At 41.4% G+C, this 25,342-nt stretch overlaps 1 protein-coding gene and 1 long non-coding RNA gene across 16 annotated transcripts in view; one reads left to right on the forward strand and one right to left on the reverse strand.

Annotated features, from left to right (window-relative positions):
* The window catches only part of LOC119230640 (uncharacterized), a 587,338-nt gene extending 562,953 nt beyond the window's left edge, over positions 1 to 24,385 (forward strand). For 4 of the 5 annotated variants that reach the window (XR_008551838.1, XR_008551837.1, XR_008551844.1 and 1 more), the window contains 3 exons: positions 2,894 to 3,072; positions 20,168 to 20,292; positions 23,744 to 24,385. This is a non-coding gene — a long non-coding RNA (uncharacterized LOC119230640). Of the gene's footprint in view, positions 1 to 2,893; positions 3,073 to 18,708; positions 18,923 to 20,167; positions 20,293 to 23,743 lie in introns of those variants that run through there. The other variant, XR_008551839.1, reaches the window with a different exon arrangement.
* Positions 1 to 25,342, reverse strand: part of FHIT (fragile histidine triad diadenosine triphosphatase) — a 1,313,834-nt gene that overhangs the window by 37,621 nt on the left and 1,250,871 nt on the right. The window lies entirely within an intron of this gene.

Consider the following 25,342-nt stretch of genomic DNA (forward strand, 5'->3'; position numbering starts at 1 on the left):
GGCATTATCTCCTTGAGTTGGCATTCACCATACCCTTTGAGCCAGCAAATCTATCCTCAGGTATATACCCAAGAAAAAGTATTGCTCATATGTGTAAGAATGTTAAAAGTAGTTCTGATAAAAATACCAGAAACCTGAAAATGTCCAGTGTTCTTCAGAGAGTAGGTGAATAAACAGATAAATTCACATAATGGTGCATTAAAAGGCAAACAAACTAATTGATAAAGCTATGTAGGTCATGTGGGCAAATAACATTAAGTATAAAAGTAATTCTCAAAAGATAATATGCTGCATTTTTATAGAGGAAACAAATTATTCTCTCTATATATATAGATACTTATATCTATATATTTATATATATATACTTATATCTATATATTTATATATATATATATAGGTATCTATATAGAAAGATATGGGATCTCTATATGCAGAGATCCTTGGAGATACATAGAGATGCCTAAACCTACATGTAAAGAGTGAAGCCGTGGGGACCAGAGGATTCAGGATGATGGATAACTCAGTGTGGGAGAGCAGGGGAAAGCTATGTAGGATATTATCCAAATTGTACCTTTTGTTTTGGGCAATGGGTTTGAAGATATTCATTCATCATTAAATGTAATGACAATCACTATATAAAAGGAAGCTATGATTGAAAACAAAAAATAACCATCATTGGGCTACATGTAATATTGTAACACAGGATGATTGCAATTTCCCTCAGTATAGAAATCCAGCTTTCACATAAAAAAAAAAATTACAACATAGCAGCATTTGCCATGTAAAAGCATTGAAGTTATTAATTGGATTCCAGATGTCTGAAATTGATATATCTCTTCACTGAAAGCCCCCCCCCACCCCGCCAGGATCTATTTTGGGTATAACACTTCATACAGGATGCTGTTCTTAATTAACATTGCTCTGCCTTAAGAGCTTTATGTCTGTGAGAGAGAGTCATCGGAACATTCTCCTCTTCATAAATTTGCTCTTATGTCCTATTTCCCAAGCAAAAGTAATATTTGCCTAGATTTTAATAAACATGTCTTCAGTAGTGATAAATTTCTACATTTCATAGTCTCTTTTAGTCCTTTTGTTTATGCTGACTCTCACACCAAAGCTGTGTTTTGAGGGCTTTGTAAATCTACCTGTATTTCTGCTGCTCACCATTGGGGGCAACAGACAGTTGATTATTATTAGGGTAGGAAAGACAGATGAGATATTGAAAAAGCCATTAATTTCCAGGCAATTTTGCATCTCTCCCTCTTTAATTTCTGATATTGGCAATAACTAACTCCAGTTCATTGACATTAAGCTGAAATCTCATAGCCAATTTACCAGTCCAAGATCTCCCTATGTTTCTAATTGGTTACTCAGACTATGTCTACCAGATGCTAAAAGCAAACATTTTTAAAATCAGGCAAGCTACTATTTTGGCAGAAGAGAAGCAAAATGACCTGCTGATTGACTGTTCTTTCACTTTGCAAATGGTTATTTGGGCTTTTGGTGAGGAGAAAACTCATCCACTTAAAAAAGGAGACAGATTCAGGACTTAATCCTTCAGTCACAGGCAATTAAATATACAAGGAATTATATATAAACACTGTTCTAGGGAAAATGGACCAATGCTCAGACCAAAGGAGAGATGTTCTGGGCCCAATGTAAGGGACTCTTCTGCTCAGGAAAGTGGGTGCATCAAAGGATGAGAACACAGAGTAATGAAGGCATGATTATGTTGCCAGTGTCCTGTTAGTATTATTGTAACTAACAGTGCTCTGTTGGGTTCTTGCTAATTTCCAGGTACCAAGTGCTGGTACAAAGATATTATTTAATACTCTTAAGAGTACCTACTGTATGGTGGAGTTTTCAGATGAGGACGTTAAGCCTCAGAATTGTGATCTTTTAGCTTGTAGGTAGTGGGACTGAGTGCCATCTCCTCTCTGTATTCCCTCTCTCACATAACAATATTGAACACAAGCAATACAGTATAAATTGAGGTGTTTAGGTTAAAGACCGTTTGCATATAGAACCTCATTTGGTCCACTTTGGCTACATAGAAGCATGGTATTGTCATTTTATAGAGAGGAAAAAAAGGCGCAGGAGATAAATTCCTTGAGTCTTTTGCAGCCTTGGACTGGAGCCTCAACAGCTCTACTACAAAGGACCTGCATCCAGTTTCTAAATTGGAGCATCCTAACTGATTAAATATATGTTGGAGGATTTCTGATTTAAAAAGCAGAAATCAAATTCTGGATAATGGTCCAGGGCAATTTCAGTTCAGTCTTCCCACCCTGCCGTCTAATGCTCTGGTACAGGGTTGTTGGTCTTTGACATGGCTGACTTGACTTGCCTGGCCTTCCTCACTATTTTACCCTCATCTTTCAACCCTATTTATGTAGGAACAGTTCTTCAAACAACTTGCTCTGTCTAACCACCAGTCCTTTACACATCCTCTTACCTCTGCACGGAATAAATTTCTTCCCTTGTTCCACTAAGGCTAAGTTACATGACCCTTTTAAGTGACTTCATATCAGGACACTTATTGTGTTCTAAGTGCCTTCTAACTTGTTTACCCTCCCCACTAAATTATACCTTTGGTGAGGACAACTTTGTAGCCCTCATCAATCTGCAATTTAACTATCATGCTCAAGGTTTTTATGGCATAATAAACTTAGAGCCAGAGTAGAGAGCTAAACCTCGGGGGCCCCTGGTCTTTACCAAAGGATCACCAAATGGGATCTTTCAAAGATAACATCCCTCTTTCAAGGATAACTAAAGAGAAAACCACACAGCTAGCAGAATGGAAAGTGAAAGATAGAGATACAGTGTGTCTCCTTGTAGTCAGCATCCTCTCCTCCTGTATGTCTCATAATTAATGACAATGTTCTAATTTCAGGAGCTGGAAAGGAAGCTGATCTCAGTTGTCCTACAACTCATAATCATTTGAAGGAGAAGCCTGAGAAAACATGGGAACAGGTTGGAGCACATGCTGTGGTTTCGACAATGCTTCTGGTGGTCCAGAGCACCCTTTCCTGAGGTGGGCCTGCAGTGACACCTGCCTGTCTAATAATCCAGGTGGGCATCTCACTCCACTCTGCAGAAGATTTACCATGACACCTGCTGGTTTCTACAATGTTCCTTCTCATAGTGAGCACTCATGGTTTCTTAATTGTCTATGTGCAGAAGCTGTGTCAAATGGAGTTTCCTTGGCCTCTGCTCACTGTGTATTACATTTTTAATCAGTATATATAATTACTTACCCCAAGCTGCCAGGCCAGATTTTCTGAGCATTAGTCTAATTAACTTAAGCTTGATAATTATGTTTTAGACACCATAGCAGTATGCATGGAATTTTGAGATTATGCTGCCAGCTTATTTGATTCTGATAACATGTTTTCTCAGACAGTGGGTTTAAAATTATTTTGTAAATGGCCATCTGATAATTATTTTGATTTCAAAGTTTACCCTCAAACAGAATCAGTCCACTGTTTAAGATAGCTCCTCATATAATTAACACAGATCAGACTGAAATAGTAAGTTTTTACATACACAAATCTGTTTTTACTGATAGATGCTCAGGCTGAGGAAATATTAAAGTCTAAAGAGTTCTGATTGTCCAGTGGGAGAACCTTTCATGTTTTGACTGATTAGTGTTTTTTTCACCTTTTCCATTTCCATTTTCCTTTTGATTGATGAATAAAGGAGAGAAAAGTAGAAGCGCAGGGAAGAGAAAACATGCAAGACTTCTAAGTGAAAAAGTCAGCTACTAGTTTAATTAGGGCACAGTCTATTCCCACACTAACAACAATCAATGTACTGGGCTGGGTCTCTTTCATGGATTATCTCATCTGATAATCTTAATATCTCTGCATACTAAGTCTATGTTATTGATTGAATTGTCTTCCAGAAATTAAAAGCTGAAGTTCTAACCCCCAGTATTTCAGAATATGACCTAATTTGGAAATATGGCCCTTTCAGTGGTAACTGATGTGAGATAACTTCATCAGAGGGAACTCCAATTCAGTAATATTGGTGTTCTTTTACAAAGGGGAAATTTGGATGCAGGGACAGCCATGCACACAGGGAAAACATCAGGTGACAATGAAGTCAGAGATTAGGGAGCTGGATTTGTATGCCAAGGAATGCCAGATTGGCAACAAACCACCCCTCCCAAGCTAGGTGAGAGGCTTGAAACAGATTGTCCCTCACAGTCCTTGGAAGGAACCAACCTTGCTAACACCTTGATCTCAGGTTTTTGTCTTCAGAACTCTGAAACAACAATTTCCCATCGCTTAACACACACACACAGTCTGTGGTACTATATTGTCATGGTACTAACAAGTTAATATGGTAACTCCCAACTTTACAGATTCAAAGGCTCAGAGAAGCTGTGAGATGTGCGCAAGGTGACAGCTGTGACATGGTGGGGGTTCAGTCCACACTAGGCCTTTCTTACACCCTAACCCATGCCCTTGACTTCACCCATAGCCCTATCATACCATAGCCCTATCACCCATATCCCTATCATTCCAGGAGGGCCAAGGAATCAATATAGCAATTTACAGAAATGGCTGAAGTGCTATGACCATTTTAATGCTTCTAAATTAAGAATAAGACTGAGTGCCCTGTACAGAGTAGAAGTTCTTTTCAAGCTGAAATACAACTGCTTTTTATTTAGAGCAGACAGTGATGCTGGGAATACCTGCTTCTAATTTTCAAGGGAAACAAACAGAATTTACCTTTTCTTAGAAAGAAAGCAGCAGTATTATTTGGTTCTCTTCCTACCTCTTACAGAAGAGAATAATGGACTAAAATATCACTTGCCAATTATGAAAGCATGAGGAGAAAACAACAAATAACACAATTTAATGACTAGAAGCCAAGAAGAAAGGAAAAGTAAATTTTCCCAAGATATCACAATAGATGAGCAAACAAAAGAGAACATTTTGCTCCATATAGACCACAGGCATGGGGCAAGAATATTTCTTGGAAAGTGGTACAACCTAGCTCAGGGAAGGAAAGTATGCAAATAAGGAATTAAAAATAAAAACAAGATAATTGTCCAAGGACATCTTCTAGAATGAATGCGATAAGTTTGCCACTAGGTAAAGGAAGGAAGCACATAGATACAGGAGCTCTATTACATCTGGTACATGTGACAGGAAAACCATTCAGTTCTCCCAGGAATCTTGTGAAGTAGAAGCTGTCACCCCCACTTTATAGGTAAAAGGAATTTTAAGCAGTGAGTTGTTCAGAGTCAACTACTCTCTGGCCCAGCAAATCATTGGCAATGCCAACATAGAACAGTACAAAAGTGTCCTTGAGACACTGAGGAAGAATCTTCAGAACTTCCTCCTTCTAGACCAGTAGTCTCAATCCATCTGTGGTATGTGCACAAGCTCACATTCAAAACATTCTCATTATTTGAATTCTCATTACTGAGAATTTTCACAAATTACATGTACGTTCCTTTAGAAGCGGAGTTCTTGTTTTTAGGCATGTCAGCACCTTTGAGAATCTGATGAAAGCCATGCCTCCTTTCCTGAGAAAAGTGCACACACAAACACGTGCATTTTGTATGAAACTTCTCTTAGGGATCCATGGGTCACAGCTTTAAATCCCATAACATACACTTATACCTTCAAGGAGCCTAGCAAATTCACAACACTACTGATCCAGGCCACCACACACCTCGATCAGGGATGTTACTTTTCCCCATCACTGGCTCCTATTTCTGTTAATACCCCCCTCTTGGCCACTGCTGCGGATTCTGCTGCCCATCAGCACAGACTAGGTACAAGTTATATATTTGGTATGTGCTTTTTGCAGTTGGAAAATTTGGACTTGAGATTTATCACTCCCTTTGGTTCCATATTGGTTCCACATCTTTAATCTCCACGTCATTCCCTATACTGTGACATGGAAATCACTCCATGGGCAGCCCTGCTTTTTCTGATTATGGAAGGAGAATATGCACCAGTACAAGTGAAAGCAATTTCTAATAGTAAGAGTGAGCAGCTACTATGTAGAGACACTGTTGTAAGCATTTTACCTATCTTAACCCTCACAATCACCCCATGAGGGTGAATAGTATCCCCATTCAATGCACAAGGAAGCTGAGTTCAGAGAGGTCTGGGAACTGGTGCAAGGAGGCACAAGACTGGAGGCAAACACAGGTGGGCTGCCAGCACCAGGCCTCCAGACAACTGTGTGCAGTGTCTCTTTCTAGACTAGATGGCGCATGCATCTAGACTAGACAATGCATGCAGAGGGCTGGAATTGTTATAAGGGGGCAAAATGTCCTTTAGTAGTGGAGCTGTGGGGCTGGAGGTTCAGAAGTCTGAGGACCAGAAGAGCTCGGTATTCTAACCACAATCCGCTCTCACCACCAGGAACAGACCTCAGCTTCAGCATCTCTGGTCTGGCCAGTGATGCAGATTTCTATGAAAGAGAAACATCTCCCTTTGACCACCTCCCCTTTCCTTTCATGCTCCCAAGCACCCCAAACACTGAATTCAGCCTGCTGGCCAGGCAGGTATCAGAGGAAGGGAGCAGCAGCCTGTTGTGGAGCGTAGGATGCCATGAAGCAGAGGGAAAAGGCCCTTTGTTAGCTTCACATGCTGTGCCCCAACAAAATGAACCCATTGGCTAGCTGTTCTGCTCGCAACCTGCCTTCCCCTGACTGCTAAGAGCTCACGTGAAACCACACATTGTCTTTTCTATTTCAAATACCTCTCACCTTCCCTTCTGTAATATTTTGTCTGAGATCCTATTTGTAAAGTTTTCAAGGAGTCCACAGCCCAGATATATGTGGGATGGTGTCTAAATATCCTAGAAGGCCCCGTCTTCACTGCCAAGTGGCAAATGGCAGCAGATGATGTACAGGCTGCGGAGAGAGTCATAATAAGCCCTAAAAATGCCTTCTCAGCACTTACAGCCCTGGTGGGCCAACCAGAAAATAAGCCAACCCCTGCAGAAAATATAAGGTACTATGATGAAGACATTATGGACAACTGGGAGAGCTATGAAAAGGGAGCAACTAATCCAATTTGGGGGAGAGCACCATATGGGGCTCTAAAAAGTGGTTTATCTTCCATACTTTCAGAATATAACAAGACCCCAAGATACCATGCTGAGCTCAATGCTAAGCACTTGCCTGCTTTACCTTACTTAATTGAAAACATTTGAACATCCCACCTAGAGCATTTTCTCCCCCCACTTTAGTAGCTGACTCCTTCTCACCCTCTGGTCTTTAAAGGGGCTGTAAAACCTTTAAAGTGCCTTACTTCCCCCTGTGTCCCATCATGGGGTATTTCCTGCTGCTTCCAGGACATGGACCACGGGCCAACATCCCAGGGGTCTGTTAGAAATGCAGACTCTCAGGCACTAGCCCTGGTGAGTTATAAGCCTGTTAAACTGCCCATCTACACAGTAGCTGCTAGCCACGGGTGGTTCTTGGGCACTTGAAACAGGGCTTGTCTGAAGAGATGGGTACTGTAAGCATAAAATACACATCAGAGTTAGAAGCCTTACTGCAGAAAAAGAATTACAGTATCTTGTTAATATGATGATTACCTGTTGAAATAATACTTTAGGCATTAAAATTAATTTTATCTCTCTTTTTTTAACGTAGCTACCATAAAGTTTAAAATTATATGTGCACCTTGTATTATATTACATTGGACAGGGTTGCTTTAAAATGTGACAAATGCTGGTTTAGGATGCTGGCCAGGAACAGTTGGCCAAGTACAGTCCTTGGGTCAAATTTGGCTCAGTGCCTCTTTTGGTAAATAAACTTTAATCGAAATGGGTCCCAGGGCAAGTTAGGGTTAAGTAGGCAGCTTCAGGGACAGTGCAGGCAGGGCCTTAGGGAGAGTTAAAGAAGCTTCTGAGATAAAGACAGTAAATTCTAAGAGGTGCTAAACAAAACATACTCCAGAGATGAGGTCAGGAAGTCCAGGAGGACTAAACCAAAACAGTACAAGTTGAGCGAATAAGACCTTGGGCAGGTAAGTTTACCTTAGAGGTAAACTCTAAGGTAAGAGAGAAAAAGGTTTAAATACTCCTGGACATGGGCCACAATGGCTTCCTCGTCCCTCCCAAATACAGCGTACCTGGGACTCCTTACTTTCTTCCTTTAAATAAACTTTACTTTCTTAAAGTTTGTTTCTTTCTGCTTGTCTAAAATGTCTGTGAATTCCTTTTTGTAGCTTTGTGGGACAAGAACCTGTTGGTGGTTCAAGGGCTAAATTAACAGTGTCCACAGGGCATCAGAAACACAGTTGTGTTCACTCATTGTGTATTGTCTGTGAATCTGTGCTTCATACAACAGCAGAGATTAAGTAGGTGTGACAGAAACTGAAAGGCCAGGACAACCTCTACTACCTGACCCCTTTAAGGAAAGGTTGCCGATGCCAATTCAAGAGCACTGGTCCCACGAGAGACTGCTGGTTCACAACCACGCCTTTCGCATTTTTAGTGTATGAGTTTAGGCAAAATACCTCATGTCTGTGCCTCAATTTCTGGGTCTGGAAACAAATTGGGGGAGTACACCACATGAGGGTCTAAAAAGCGCTGTTTCTTCCTTTCTTGCACATTATAAAAGACCCCAAGATACCATGCAGAATCTTAGGCTCTTGCCTAAGAGTGTGTTTAGCATAATTAGCATAATTCTTAAAGGCAAGAGCCTAAGAGTCTCTCCACCTCTTCGGCTACACTGAGGGTGGCCTTTAGGCCCTCAGCATTGCCATCACTCGGGAGCTTGCTAGGAATGCAGTCTCTTAGGTTCCGCTTTGACCTGCTGAGTTGAAGACTTGATTTTAACAAGATCTCCAAGAAACTCATGGGAACATTTCATTTGAGACACCTAGTCTGATCTATAATCTCTAGCTAGACTCATCTACTTATTCACAGAAATAGTAATTAATGTAATATCAATCTTTCCACTGAGCACTCTGCTTGGATCCCCTAACACAGAGCTAATGATTTCTGTTCACCTACTAAGGAACTGGGGGTGGTTAGATTCCAGCAAAAATGTCACTGTGCTGTGTCAGAAAGCACCCCTTCACCTATTGGGTGCAAACCACTGCAGTGCTGGGGTGAGCTCTCGGCACGGAAGCTTAGGCACCTTCCCTTTTGATTCTACAAATAAAAATATTGATTCTACAAATAGCAGGAAGTCATTTCCTGCTAATATTATAAACCACTAAAATTCATCCCCACACTTTTTCTTACTGGTTGCCTGGCCCCATGGCCCTACACTCTTTACCTATTTTCTCAGAAATGGTCCCTTATGTGGCACTTCAGAGGATGAGGGTGTTTAAAATTAGCACAAAATCTTACAATAGATTCCCATTTGTCACAGCAAGAAGTTTCAAATTGTGGTCATCAGATGAACAGTTTAAATTAGAAAAAGACTGATTAGCATAATTCTTAAAGGTCTGAACTCTACACTCACAGATGGCCTCTGAGAGGATTGATGGTGCATAAAGGAGATTAGGATAAATCTAATTAGTTAAGGGGTGTTCCCATTTCTTGAGTCAAGTGGTGAGCAATGAAGAAGAAGTGATGGATGGACAGATGGGTATAATGAAGCCCCATTAAAGTCTTTTTGATTCCCTTTCGCACTGACGGAGCACATTACCCCATTAATGGTTCTGTGAACTAACAGTCAAAGTTTGGCGCTGTGACCTCAAAAATGAATTTGAACTGCCTGTCCAGCTCTTTTCATGTACCCACAGGCTCTAAATGAGCCTGAAAACTCCGTACTCATGCTGAGGAGCTATTCTTGCAGCGGGGGCTGGATTGCACCCTCCCTTTTTGCAGGGGATGGACTTTTCTCCAGGCTGGGTTTCTCAGGCACTCAGGCCAGAGGTCCACAGCTTTTCTACTCCCACTGTTCTACCACATGAATCTCCTAGGAGGTGTGCTAATGTCCATGGCTATTCTCGTCATTGGGGGTGACATCTACACATTATCAACATCACATGCTGATGAAAGACCTACGGGCAGATTATGAGGAAGAACAGTGGCAAGATGGCCTTCTTGAGGGGCTCATGATTCAGTGACAGAGATGTGACATAAATAACATTATAGGACATTCCACAGGCTAGGAGCTCAGGGAACAGTGTGGAAATAATGAAGCTTCATTAGAGTAAAAAAATCATGAAATTTGACAAAGACCTACTTTTGCCTGGATGACCCTAACCACCTCCTAAATGGTCTCCTTGCTTTTACTCAAGTCTTTATAGCATCCCTTTGATAATCATTGCTGACATTTATTGAACACTTATCACATACTCAGCACTGAACCAAGCACATGGTGTATGGTTTTTCATTTCATCTCCACACAGCCCTGTGGGGTGGGTACTTGTGTCTCCCTGCATTACTGATGAGCAAACTGGGGCACAAAGATTACCTGGGCCAGTGAACAGATTTTATGGACAAATCCAGGCATTCTCCCTCCAGAACTGGGATTTGTAAACCCTGCAACTACTCGTCCATGTCCTTTTCGACCCTTGTAGCACATACAGAATAAAATCTAAACCTCTCTCTGTCCTCAGCTCTCTCTGCTCTCTCTTACTGACTGTACTTCAGCCATGTTCTCTAAGAACTCCCAGTTGGTCTACTTCAGAGCCTTTGCATTTGAGAAACTTCTGTCTGCCAAGAAGTCTTCTCCTCCCATACCTAATGTGAAAACAGAGTGGTGGTAATTTTGAACACTTTTTCTCTGTCCCTCTTCCTGTCATTTGTTGAGAGACATTATCCATGAGGCTGTGGGGATACAGAGGTGGGCAAAGAGGAATGGCCTTGGCTCTTCTGAAGCCTGTTTTTAATGAAGTATGTTGTTTAAACTTTTCTGTTTTAGCATAGGGCAGGGATAACCATTTTTTTTTTTCCTATAAAAGGTCACATAGTAAATTTTTCAGTCTCTGTAGGCCGCCTAGTCTGTGTTGCAAATATTAGGTCTGCTGTTGTGGCCACAGAGAGTGCACAGACACGGCTATGTTTGAATACACATTGCTTTTCAGAAGCAACTAGCAGCAGGTCTGATTTGGCAGGTGTACCATAATTTGACAACCCTAGAATAGGTTTTTTATAGGAAGTTCTTTAGGCCGGTTATATAGCAAAGTAGGCTTTGGTTCAATCCTAAGGGCCTTGTGAGGAAGAATATAACTTACTTATTTACCTTAAATCCTCTCTACAGCTATTAAAAGACAATGCATAGCTCTGAACTATAGATGTGAGGTTCCTGTCAGTCTTTTATTCTACTTCTTCCCACAAATCAACCAGCTTTTGCAAGAAACCTCACCATTGTATGAAGTACTTCATGTGATGCCAAATAATTAAAAATGACTACCACATACAATAGATGGTGAACCTGCCCTTACACTGTTGCCAGGGAGGAGGGTAGGAACTATTAGTTTTACTGATCTGAGTTTAAGCTGATAGCTTGCCATCACCATAACTTGAACCAGGGGAGGGGTAAGCCACATCCAAGTTTGCATTTTCCATTTAGCTGTTGGCTCATTAGCTTGAACATAAGAAAAGCTTTCTAGAAAAAAAAAAAAAAGGTGGCATCATGTGTGCCATTCTTACTCTGGGGTGCTTTTGGAAGCACTGACTATTAGAAAAGTAAATATAGTTAAGGAAGGAGGGATGGTGGTTCTGGAAAGACACACCGAGTCAGACTCCAGAAAGCTGGAGCCAACAGAATCTAGCCTTTATGAACATAAGTCATGCCTGGGCTTTCTCCACCAGCCATCTTGTGGTGGTGGTCTGCCTGCTTTCCAGGGAGCCTTCAATTAGAATATTGTTCTGAGGTGATTTATACTTTGTGCTGCATTAACTCCATTGCCATTAACATAAATAAGTCTTTAGTTATGTGAGAAAGGCATATAGAGTGTATGTGGTTTCACTTCATGAAAATATAATTTTTCTGAAACACTGGTTTCTTCCATGTATAAATTAATTCATTGTATCCCAATATGCATTCATGTTAATATTCAACAAAGGGCCTAGGGATATTCAGCTGGGCATACTGAGTCAACCTCACTTCCATACCCAGAAATCCTCAAGTCAATGCCCTCTCCCCTCAGGACCTCCTGCCTCCTCCCTTTCCTTTCTTTCCATTTCAGCTGGCCCTGAAGTGCACAGCAGGCTCTGTGACCGTCAGCTCAGCGAGCAGAGAACATGTCTGTTTAGTTCCTTACTGTGCCCCCAGCACTTAGAAGGATTCCAATAAACATGTGGGGGTTCGATAAGTGGTAGGGAGACTCCCATTCCGTCAACTACATGGATTCTGAAATGTCTGGTCATGGGGACCTACAGTTACTAACTCCATCTCTGTGGGAAGAGGAATGAAACGGACTTTGCAGAACTACTGCTAGATGGCAGGCAGGCTGCGCTTGTGGCCTTCACCTGCCCTGTTATTGAATGTTCTCAGCCTCCCTGCAAAATAGGTGTTTTTAATCAATATTTTACAGACACTCATGTCCTCAAATGGGGATAGCAGAAACTTGTATCAAAAGCCTATGGTGAGGATTCACCGAGATGTGCTGTATGTAAAGTGTACTCAGACTAGGTTTTGACATGTAAGAGTTCAATAAATGACAGCTGTTGGTATTAGTGTTGATTTATCATTGTTACAGATGAAGAAATAGCTCAGTGGTTACAGTGACCAATCCAATCTACAAATGTGTCAATTGGGAGTTAGACCGAATGTGTCTGATTCCTTCTCTATTTATAGGGGGAGATAAGGAAAGATCCATCTTCCTCAGCTATTTACTTTCTTAGCTATAGCCTTAAGAGTGCCAGAGCTACCTCAACATGGCTATAAATGCCTCTAATTGCTCCCAGAAGTTCAAATAGATGGGATAGCTATTTTATTTTCTATGGTGGGCCTCTTATTATAATACAATAGATAATTCTTTATATAATGGACTGGAATCAAAATTCCTTCCCTTGGGGGGAAAAAAATCCTTTCGACACTGAATGGATATTCTGATGTTAGCTAAACTTCCTGGTAAAGATGCTTATGGTCTTCAAGGCACTGTTGGGCCCAATTCTCTGCACTGTGACCTGGAATGATCTAGAAAGTTATGTCACATCCCCTCTGCCATGGTCCCAACATGCAGCCAAAAGTCTTTAAAGCACTCGTGCATCTTTGGACAATACAAACATTGTTAGGCTTATGATTAACAAGCCAGAAAGACCATGGCACTTCACAGAAGGGACAAGGCATTTCAGGAGGATAAGTCAAGACGCATTTATGAGCTAAACACACCCGTTAGCCTGCTTAGCTGTGCTACTTGGTTCATAAACCAGGGATTAAGTCAATTTTCATTTCAGCCTTTTATTTCACCTTTAAGCAACCCCTAAGGCTTCCAAAAGAATTCTGTTTGACCTTTAACTAAAGTTCAACCTGTACCAAATTACCAATTTTGGATAGTCCCTGGATGAACACTTAAGACACATTTCCAAATAATTCAAGTAAGGGATAATCCCTGGCCCAACAGTTCACAAAGGAAGGGGTTCCCAGTGGTCTTTGTCATGGCAAAAGTTATGGATTTAGCCCTGCTAATGAATTTTAGTCATATTTTCATTGTGTAACATTGATCCCTGACCTCAGCATGGATGCAAACACTGGATGTTGAATTCAGGACATTTCTTTTCTTCCACATGGTCCCAATAGATAATTCTTTATATAATGGACTGGAATCAAAATTCCTTCCTTTGGGGGGAAAAAAATCCTTTCGACACTGAATGGATATTCTGATGTTTAGCTAAACTTCCTGGTAAAGTTGAGTATGAGGTTAGCTATATGCTCCCTCATACTCTAGACCCTAGGAATAAAGATGCAGCCCACAGGGGTGGGGGGCACTTACTCCCAAAGTTAGGATAAAAATTTACATCTGTCACTGTGCTTTGAACCAAGTTTACAAAGACCTTTCAGCAATTGAGAGGAAATGTGGAGGGAAGCAATGCACAGAGAAACAGACTTTTCCAACTTGTAGTTGGAGGTGTTTAGTTCTTACCTAATCTGACTTATTTTGGCTATTAGATCTTCCCAATTCTTAGAGAAGCATAAAACTGTCTCTCACTCTGGGTATATATGTAATCAGAGCTTTTTTGTCCTCATTTTTTTTTATTATGTAGCTAGCTACTGGGTGGTTGTGCACACACTAGACTTGCTCCTGTCCATAGAAGTGAAAATAGTGCTCTCCATTTGTATGAAAGTAAATTCATTCCTCTACAGACTCTACATCCATTAAATCAAGACAAATTCAATGCTCACTTCACTCATGAATCAGAACAGGATATCTACATGTGGCATCTAACTCCCCAGATACTCAGGAACATATCAGCTCCTCTCCCAGGATCTTGGCAGACTGGAAGCACACTGATTTTAGGGAGAGAACTCGTAGCTTTCCTCAGACAGTTCAATACCATGATGCATAAGAGTTGGCTTCCTGCATTTTATTTCTTATTGATCTTTGGACTTCAGGCTATTAGGTTTATTAATTAAATGATAATTTTTTGGGGGGAGTGAGATAAATGGAGATAAATGTCTCACCAATAGACTCAAAGCTTGCTGGCAAAAGGCATGCAGTGCTTTACAAAGTGTTTATCTTTCTGGCACTTATTTTCCTCCAGGAAAAAGTAATCATTGCTACCATCCTCTGTAAACAGAAATGCCTGTTTTCTGGACAGGCTTTGAGATGGGTCAAGACAGTGTGAAGATTTCTGGAATTTCAACCCACCTGCGGGGTTCTGGATTGAGTGTGTTGCCCCTACTAATGCAGTGCTCTACCTATGAAGAACCACCAAGATGCCTCTCCTGCCCTTACAATCAACTACAGCAGAGTACCAGGGGTCTGTGAGTGCAGGGACTTCTATTGAGCTGCTCATTCCAACCCTGGAATGCCCAGAGGAAGCCAGGCTTCCCCACTTCCAGCCCCTACCCCGACACATGCTGCTTTAACAACACACAGGTTATTCAATGCAAATAACAGTGTCCCGAGATAGTCACCTGCCCCACCTTGGCCTTCTTTCTCTAACTTCACCCAGCACTTGAAGACATTCTCACTGTCCTGCCAGAGTTTCTCCACCTTAGGCACTATTGACATTCTGGGTCAAATAATTCTTGCTTGTGGGGGTGATCTTATGCATTGTGGGACATTCAGCAGCAGCACTGGTCTCTACTGGATGTAGAGTAACACACTCGTCCCTCCAACTTGTGACATCTGCAGTTGTTTCCAGACACTGCCAAATCTCTCCAAAATGAAAAATTGCCCCCCAATTAAAATCAATGCCAAGACAAATGGGAAATGGTGGAAGAAGCTGAGATCTTCCTAGACTTCCCGATGTGATTTGCTGATACCATTTCTGAAGAATCTCAATTAATTAGAGACCTCCAATAGGAAGAGGGAAGAGAGATGAGGAAGGGTGGAGAGACTGAGTTGAGAGACTTTGGTTTCTTGACCAGAAACATTCTATTAGAATGGTTGGACTGACCTGGTTCTTTCTATGGGATGCATTATTTAGAAACCATTTTGGAGTGCCCATTTTATCCCTCATCCAGGCAATCAAATTTTCCCTTCTCTGTCTCCCCTGAGCTGCTCGTCTAGTTTTTGCCACCATCTCCTCTTCCCTGGTTTCCTCCAAAGCTTCCTCGCACCTCCCTCCTTCCTGTCTCGCTTCACACTGCTTGTTCCCACCCCTGCACGTGAGTGGTTTTTCTGAAATGAAAATCAGATCACGCTTCCCTGGCTTTCTATTTTTTTCAGGATGAAATCTAAACTCTTGAAGGATGCCTGCCAAGCCATGCTTCACGGTTCTTGCTTCCTTCCTCACAGCTTTATGTTCCCACTCCCCTGATCGCTCTCGGTCAGTCTCAGAGGCTCAGACACATACCTCGGCAGGCACACGGCTGATTTAGGGAGTATAGAGTGAGTGAAAGAATGTACAATTGCACAATGCTTATTTAGTTTCCACACCCTTTCTCTTCCCTGAGCTTCTTGCAGGAGAATGTTGAGTTCTGTGTCTTTGCCCTTCACACTAAGGCCTGGTGATTTCCCGTTTTGTATCAGAAAAGAACAGGCCTCAGGCTCAAACAACAGAATCCAGAGGAAATTTAATAACACCATTTTATTTTTCACTGTATTTACTTTTGTAGACGCCTTCTATTTATGGTATGTTATATTGCTTTTCTATTACAAGAGTGATGTAATCTTTCCTTTTTCAATAAATGTGCTCAGGTAGAAAAAGGAAGTTGATTTGAAGAAACATAAATAGCAGTAGAAATGGTTCCTAGACATGACAGAAACTGTGATTAATGACTGATGTTTGGGGAATAAATAGTAGAATTTACGATATGTTCTTGTATATGCCAGTCCTTACCTGCCCCTCAGACAGCTTAAGAAAGTGGCATGAGCAGGTGTAAGAAGGACTAGGTTGTTTTTTGTAATTGTATGATGTAGTCTGTAGAGTTTGATGTAGATTCACCCCAACAAAATCTTGAGTGCTCCACTCATGTGCTCCCCAAGCACCTTGGACACCACCTCATTGGGTTTGGCACCTGTGAGTTCTGGATTCATATCTGTGTTTACTGTGGTTTCCAGCACCCGGCATGGAAATTGTCAAATACAAAATTCCAGATAAATAGATCTTAGAGTAGTGAAATGAAGAGGAACACAGACATGTTGGGGCCATAGCAAAAGAGAAATGTGGAATGAGGTGACCAGATAGTCCAGGTCATCTGTGGATTATCCACTAACCCTCCTTCCTAGACAACAGAGATAGAAGAGTTGTTGATGTGACTTATTCAGGGTGCAGCTTTATTATCCTGGTCACTTTAAACATCAGAACTTGACATCCACTGGTCACTGAAACACTCTTAGGGGCTGATCCAGCTGCCCTCTGTGCCTGATCATTGCACACAGCAGAGCAGACATGGAGCCCAGAGGGACATAAGCTTGCCTGTCCCTGGTCTTTGTTTCTACCTGGGGCTTTACCTTTATAAATTTGTAGCACTTGAAGTTATGTTTCCCTAGCCATTTCTGGATTGTAACAATTCTTTTTTTCCTACTGACAAAAATCTGAAACTTAGCCTGAAGCACTTTCTTGCCAAGGAGAGAACTGTGTCAGACTTGTGATGCGTGATGAAATACCACGGTAATGTGGAATAATGCTTTGAAATGTTGCCAGGGTAAGCACGCATGCAGAATGATTGAAATTGCCTGCAAATACAAATGGTAGCTCCGTGGCTCATCTGTAACTTCAACGTAGGAAAACTGATATATTCTTTTCCCTCCTTTGCAATTTGCACGGCCTCTTGTTGGAAACTATGGAGATTACACCATTGAAAGTAACTGCCATGTTTACTCCATGCACAATTTTTACTAACTAATACAATCTCCCCATGTAGTCATCTGTCTTGTGAAGTTCCCCCCTGATACTTTAAGCTGTTCCTGTAGATACTGCCATGAATGGTTCATTTTAGAAATCATGGCACCAAACTCAAGGCTTCATAGGGCTTTATAGGGGGATATGGAGGTCATTTTACATTGCTAAAAATAATGCTCATTTTGTCCACCTGAGAAATAAAGACTGCATAACTGAATGGGATTCAGTCCGACTTCACCTGCCTCCAACACACCCTTCTCTCTCTCTTCCTTTCCCTCTCCCTCTCTCTCCCCCCCTCTCTTGCATGTGTGTGCACACGTGCTTGCACACACACACACACACACACACAATCAATGGGAATTATCAGGTTGGGTTGCTGATTTGGAAGAGCCCAACATTATGAGGTGTTTACTCTATCAGGCATTCTGACTCAGCGATGTGACTCCAAAGCTAGAATTCTGTCCATCATGAACAATGCTGAACTAAAGCCAGCATAGTGGTTAAATTTCATGACCTGTGGTCTTTAAATATTGCTTTTTGGTTACCATATACCCATTTCTAGCAAGATATATAAATCACTAGCAAGAGCCACTGCCCTAAATGAGCAATTTCACATGCACACAGGACAACCTGGTAGAAGGAAAAAATTCAGAACATTTCAAAAGCATCTGCTTCTTTATGAAAAGGGAAACCCCATTTTCTTTTTCTACAAAGGGAAAATAAAAAATTGCATTCACTGATGAGTTCAATTGTTTTAAGATAATGGTTAATATGGCTTAGTTACTTAACAACATGCCAGGGAGCACACAAAACACATGGCATGATGGATACCATCCTTACAACCCATTGATGGAAGCACAAATATTAGCCACAATAGACAAATGGGGAAACTGAAGCTTAGAGTTTATGTATATTGCCAAGGCCAGTTGTCAGGATTCAAAACCAGACTTCTATGACGCTGAAGCTATGTACTTATGTGCTACATTATCCAGTCTCCACAAACTCTGAGCTAGTACATATGTATTCATTAAACAAAGTCATCATTTCATCCACAAGTGGAAATTAGAAATTCTAAGGAAATGGTGTGTGGTGGTATTTTAGGAAGAACCCTAGAACCCTAGTTATAGCAATGAAATGGGATGGCTAGTCCCTGCTAATCCAAGTATGACACCTGCCCATTTGGGGTTCACCTTCCTGGTCTGCACTGTGAAGGTGGTGAAGGGCAGAGCCCGCAAGGTCCCCTCCTGCCCTAACATTCTGTAATTCTGTTAAACATAATTTTTTCTCTTCCACTATTTCTCCTAGGTTTTGGTTTTTACTCTCAGGGCCAAGAGAAGTCAGATCCATCAAATGTGGTGTTGCCCTCCTCTAATTCAGGGTCAACTGCACAGCCTGCTTGGATGAAACCATTTTGAGAGTTATCCCTATGACTGGTCAGTTAACACCCACGGGCTTTCTGGAAGGCAGACACTGTATCTAGTACTGAAAGTCCTTCCCTTCTCACTTACTCTTGCTCTGGTATCCTGCACGCTGGCCTTCTCGCAGGTCCCCACTAGCTCCCCACCACCCAGAGTCCATGCACTGGTCACTCCCCTGCCAGGAACACCCTTCCTTCCTTTCCTCATGTGGTGGACTGCTATCACCCCCAGGTAAAAGCTCCAGAGTCACCTGCTCAGAGAAACCCCTTGTCAACGACCCCTCAACTCATGAGTCTCCATCACCACAGACAGGCCCTTTCCTTCCGAGAACTTTCCTGAATTGATCCCTGTTTGCTCAGATGGACCAGTGCCCGGGTATCCCACTAGACTCACTCTCCTGTCGCCAGCACCCAGCCCAGGGCGTGGCCCAGAGGCAGAGGTGATTCTTAAACCAGTTGGTGAAAGAATTGGCTCCCTGACTTGCCATCCACGTCTGCTTTCTCTCTTTGATGAGGAAGAAAAAGGGAGGATGGTAAACTGACTCACAGGATTGTTACAGGACCAGATCTCCTCTCAGTCTACCAAGTAATGTCCCAGAACCGTGTGCTCTGCTGAATGAATTTTTATGTTTTTCTCCCAGTTCTATACAGCAAGCAATCTTGCAGATCAATGCCCGAGACCAAAGAGACTTATGGAATGTTAAGAAGATTATGCACATAAATGTACCAACTATGACAGCCACGCTAAGAAGAATAGAAATAGCGTGGCAAGCGCCAGTTTATCAACCTTTGCCACTTACAAAATTCACAGCCAATTTAATTAAAAATATAACAGCTCTGAAAGCTGCTAAAATGACTACAACAACAATCAATCATTTTGTTATAGTGTTGAAGATCCATTAGGGACATTGCACTGGATGCCAACTTTTTTTAAGCCCAGATAGTAGGGGCATTTCATTCCGCACAATTAATGTCACTGCATTAAAATATTGACTATCTATAAAGAAGAAAATACCAAACATCTTTATAACCCCCATTTTTTTATGGTCAAAAACTGCTTAGAAAGGTGCTTTGAATTTATTTGTTACAAGCTGCACATTTCACATTCCAAAAATTAAAATGGTTTCTACTGACTAACTCATTTAATCATTTAGTTGATTTAATGAAAAACACTATGCATTTTTTCTCTCTTGGTTGCTGAGATTAATACTTTCTGTTCATTAGCAATCAAATATTACAGGAAGGTTTACATCTTATTCTCACTTAACTCATTGCCTTTTATTTAAAAAAAATGTCTAATAGAATTTAAATGGTATCTTTTAAATCACTTGGATATTTTTCTCTTAGTGACTCACTCTGTCCTGTGGAAGACACATTGCTAGCTGTGACACTTAGGCATTTATCCCAAGCTACCTTTTCCAGTCTTCACCTGGTAAAGCATGGAGGAGAGAGTATGGAGGCTTCTGAAAAAGGTGAGTCTAGTTCCCAGTGCCTCTTCATTCATTGATACGTCAGCAACATCACAGCGTCTCTTGAAATTTTGTTAAGAAGGGCCCTGTGATTTATTAGTGGCATTTTATGAGCTACCTGGGAGAATGAACCCATTAAAAAAATGTTAACCATAAGCATCTGGCTTTCATTTAATAAAGAATTGAAGCCAATGTGTGAAAATGAATCTACACAAACATGGCGCTCAGCTCCCATCACTCACTCCCAGGTTTCCATTGTCAGAATCATTTCATCACAGCAATGCCATTTATGGCTGTGGTCTCCTATCTGCTAAGCATTGCTATTTCAGGAGTGAACAAATGGGCAAGTACATTCCTTTCTGCTTGAAATGCCTACGAGGGCAGTTTCTACAATGGAACCTTTTTTTTTTTTTTTGAAATAATAAGATTAGCTTCTAAACAGTATAATCATTTAAATTATTGAGTAATAGTCAGTAGTTTAAAAGCAGCATCTTCGGAGTTTAGTTGCTTCCATATCAAAGAGTGTTTTTTTGAATCCCAAATGCTTGATAGAAAGAAATAATAAAAGGCAAATGGTAGTGTTTTGTGCTGAACATAGATTTAGTGGATTAAGGAGACTGGGCGTAGAAAGGAAAGCAAGCACTGAGTTCGGAATACTAAGAAGGTGAGGACAAGCTCACTGTGTGTGCAGTATCAAAGTGATGTATTTTAAGGAGGTAGTCTATGAGTCAGCCTCCATAAGAACAGAAATTTCCCCAATTTTTAATCTTTCTTCTGAGGTGTTTTCTGCTGGGTGTGTGTGGTGTGTGTGTGCGCGTGTGTGCATGTGTGTATGAGTTAAGTGAGTTAAGTGGGGCCTCCACGGTGGCGCAGCGGTTGAGCGCTGGGTTGCGAAGCTGCCCGCGGCCTCTGCGACGCCGGTTCGATCCCCGGCTGCTCCCCGGCCACCGGAAGAGGGTCCCACATGGCGCGCAGACCTCTCCTGCCGCCCGCTGCTCCCCTCAGCAGTGTACTTCGGTCCTTCTGCCTGCTCTGCTCCCCGCTCTGGTGAATTCTCTCACCCTCCCACGCTTCTGACTGTACCCAGTGCATGTATAACCAACCAAACAAAGAAAAAAATGAATAAAACATGCCTCTATAAAAAATAAATAAATAAATAAAATAAAGTGAGTTAAGTGAGAATAAGATGTAAACCTTCCTGTAATATTTGATTGCTAATGAACAGAAAGTATTAATCTCAGTGAGCATAAATGAACTCATCTGTGTGTTCCTTCCTATATTACTATATGGTTGGTGAGAGAGAGACATAGAATTTTCTTTTCCATGTTAGGGTCTGGAAAGCTGAAACACAAGACACGGGTGCGCTCTCTCCCTCGCATAGTGATCTTCTTAGCACTTCTGAAAGGAAAATTATTTTTATCATTTTTGAATTACTGGCTTAAAGTTTGTCTCTTCTCTGCACTGTAAGGTCCACGAGGAGCAGAATAGTGCCTATTTTGTCCATCGCTGGAGTCCCAGCACTAATGTGGCTGGTTCCTGCATATGCTTGGCAGATGCCATGAAAACTTTTTTCAAATAGATGTCATTTTCCTAGATTATTCTGATTAAAACATTAGCAAAACAAAACTACTCCCCAGACCACACTCCTAGTACAATTGATTTTTAACTCAGGCAATCATCCTTGAGGGCTCTGTCAACCTCTCTGGGGAGAAATTCTGAGCTTTCGCCCCACTTTTTTCTGGGATCATTAATGCTTTATCCCAACTTTTGTCTTTTGTAAACTGGCTTTCCTCCTGTTTAAGTTATCACTTTTTCCTCTGGGGACCTATTCTGTTCCTTGTGTTAGATGGGATTTATCTCATCTCTACTGGCTTCAGGGGTGGGTTCAGATCCAAATCTGTTCTCTCAGGGCAACAACCCTCTGGCCACAGATTTTTGATTCAGGAATGTAAATTTATTCAAGTTGGGCCAGAGTCTTCGTCTTCGGTACACATTTTTTAGCATTGCTGCGGAAAAATAAATGTCCATTATAAACTTGTATATGGGGAGCCTTAAGCTGCTGCAGTTCACATTTCCTTCCTTGGGGAGAAGCTGCCTGAAAAAAGCAGAGACACAAAGACTAATGGTATTTCATGTGGCCCTCGATCGGTCATGCCTGAGTCAGCTCTACCATTGCATCACACTTTTCAGCTGTATGAGCTAATAAATTCTTCCTCATTTCCTTAAAGCAGGGTGAGTTGGGTTTCTGTCACTTAGAGTCAAAGAGGCTCTCAATTCACTTACACGATGGTCTACTGACCATGGCATCTCGAGAGCACAGGACTGATTCGTTCCTGTTTCCGCAGGGCCTAGTTCAGACTTGCCACCATCAAAGCTTACTGAATGAATAAGCCAGCGTACTTCTGGGGCAAGGACATTTCCATGGGCCCAAGTGCTCTGTGGGTAATATGATCAATGAGAACTATTTCGGGGGGGCTTTGTATCATTTGGATCAAACTTCCATAAAGTAAAAGATCATACAGATGCTCAAGCGGAGGTGTCAAGGTCAACCAGAAGAGAAAGAGGATGGCACTCAGCCATATGATGAGGATCTTACGGCAGCTTAGAAAAGACAGTGGGAGCTGTGCAGTCACAAAACGGATTTCACATTTCTGCATTCCTGCGGGGACTAGGTCTTAATCATAATGACGGTTGTTCTGTAGCAAATGGAATTAACAATCCCACATTCTTTGTAAATATTAAATTGTTAATAAGCCCCTTAGAGCTCTGCTTCTTCTTTGAACTCTGTGACTGTTTTGGGGCCACAGATAGGTGTATTAAACCTTCTCTGTTTGAGCTGATAATTGAGGGCCTCTCAAAACCTGCCTAGGAGAGAATGAATGCCTTCCACGGTGGGGAGGAACAGATGGAGCAGATGTTTGATTTTTGTTTTTAAATCTAAAGCCTGGTCACCTTGTAAAATAATTCAAGAAAACATGACTTTCCAACCTGTTTGGGAAGTGAGGATTCCAGGTATACCCTCTCTGTGATCCAAAAATCATGAAAATATATACTAGTGCTAAGTTTAACAAGCCAGACCTTGATTTAATTCCCAGCTTTGCTTTTTTTTTTTTTTTTTTTTTCCTGGCTGAAAGACCTTGAACAGATAATGTCCACAAGTGCTTGTGTTCTCCTGGGTAAAGCAGTCCTATACCACCTCCTCACGGATTCTTTGTGATAATTAAATGAGATCACTGATGTTACATGCTTAGCAAGAGCTCAACATATATTAGTTACAATGGTGACAATAATGTGCACAATCATCTAAAAATCTTTAAACCAAGCTTTACAATGCTGAATGCCTTATTAGTTATAGATTAACACTCAAATGTATTTGTCCACCTGGTATACAATAGTGCACACCAATTCCATTTCCTTGGTTTGCAGGTTCTTATCTCCCCCCTTATTTTTTTAGGTCATGAACTCCCTCGAATAGCTGATGGGCCTGTGAGCACTGAGCCTCTCTCTCAAGCTTTTGTATAGTACCTGGTGTTGCACCGGACCCTACCATTCCTCTGCACTACTCCACTGTGATTGCCCATTTCCTTGTGTCTAGAGTTTTCTGATTATAATGGAGGTCTTGAGGGTCAGGGACTGCCTTTGCCCAGATCACCATGCAACTTCCCTTGCTTAGCTCTGTAGCTGGCAGAGAATAGGTATTCAACATTCACTGAATAAATGAAAATCACAAAACTTTCCCCTACCTCTTAAATATTCCCCTGTCCTCAAGCTTATGCATACAATGTTAGAGTCTTTTCGAGGAGCTCAGTGTCGGGACTTCTATTTCAAGTGTTCATCAAAAATAAAGCAGGAAAATTGTGATGCCAAATACCAAAGCAGCCTTTCTTCACCACAGACCAGAAAGATGTGCACATTGTTAGTCTCAAGAGAGGAAGGTCAAAGGAAAAAGTGTGAAGCGAACCTTTGTCCAAGTGCCTCATTTTACCTTAGATGACAAGGAGACCCAGGCTTTGTTCAAGGTCACATTATTAGTGGCAGAGGAAACCTGAACCTTCCAGCTTCCAGCCCAGTGCTCACCAAAAAACCCTCACCTTCCCTTTCCCCTGCTGCCATCCGGGGGGGCACAGCCCTTGTAAGAATTCAGTGAGGATTTCCTTCTGAACATCACCAGAGGTTAATTTAAAGCTTCATAGGACTTTGGTCAAATTAAAGGACAGGACTTCACAAAAAAGAGTTGACCGAACGTTTGGAAACCTGTGGAAGTACAGTGTTTGCCTGATTCCCTCATTTGAAAAATGAAGGCAAATTCTCCCTTATTTTCATTAACAAGATTATGACTTCAGAGGGAAAAAGACCCAGTGAAGGCAAAGACTGTCTTCTATTCTCACTCAGATTTAGTGGTACTATTAGCTTGAACCTGTCCAAAGAGGGACAGATACAGCCCATAGCATTTACCAGCTGTATTTCATGTTTATGTGAACCTTTGGGAGGGATTCTTTAATGGGGGACATAGTTTTGGGAACAATTAATATCACTGCCACATGTGCAGAGTACTGCGCATGAACTTAGCCAAAGATGTTTTCTCAAGCATGAAAAAAAAAAAAAAAAACTATACTCCCCTCATCATGCCAGATGCTCGATCAGACAAATATCACATGGAATTTTTTAGAAATATTATGTGACTTGAGAACATCTGTAGTTCTCTAGAACATATTGTTGTCAGAAGTTGACTCAAACTATTAGACATCACTTTCCTTCAAAGGTCTTGCACTGAATTTTATCATTATATGACAAATGGCTCCTTCAGAAACAGCATCAGACAGAAGCAAAAATGTGCCAACCCATTAGCATTACTGGAACTCAATTTTGGACACATTCACAGCATCAATAATGGTGCTCATTTCTTTTTCATAAAGAAAAAATGTAGAAGAGATACAAACAAGCTTTCCCCAATTGTTACTTTGATTTGAAATAGGTGTTACAAATTCAAGACATCATTTGTTCTCAGATTAACAAGATAATAACAAGGATTATTTACAGAAAGTCAAGGATA

This window comes from Talpa occidentalis, unplaced genomic scaffold, assembly GCF_014898055.3.
Source record: "Talpa occidentalis isolate TD23 unplaced genomic scaffold, MPIMG_talOcc4v2.1 talOcc4.10, whole genome shotgun sequence".
Classification (NCBI taxonomy): Eukaryota; Metazoa; Chordata; class Mammalia; order Eulipotyphla; family Talpidae; genus Talpa; species Talpa occidentalis.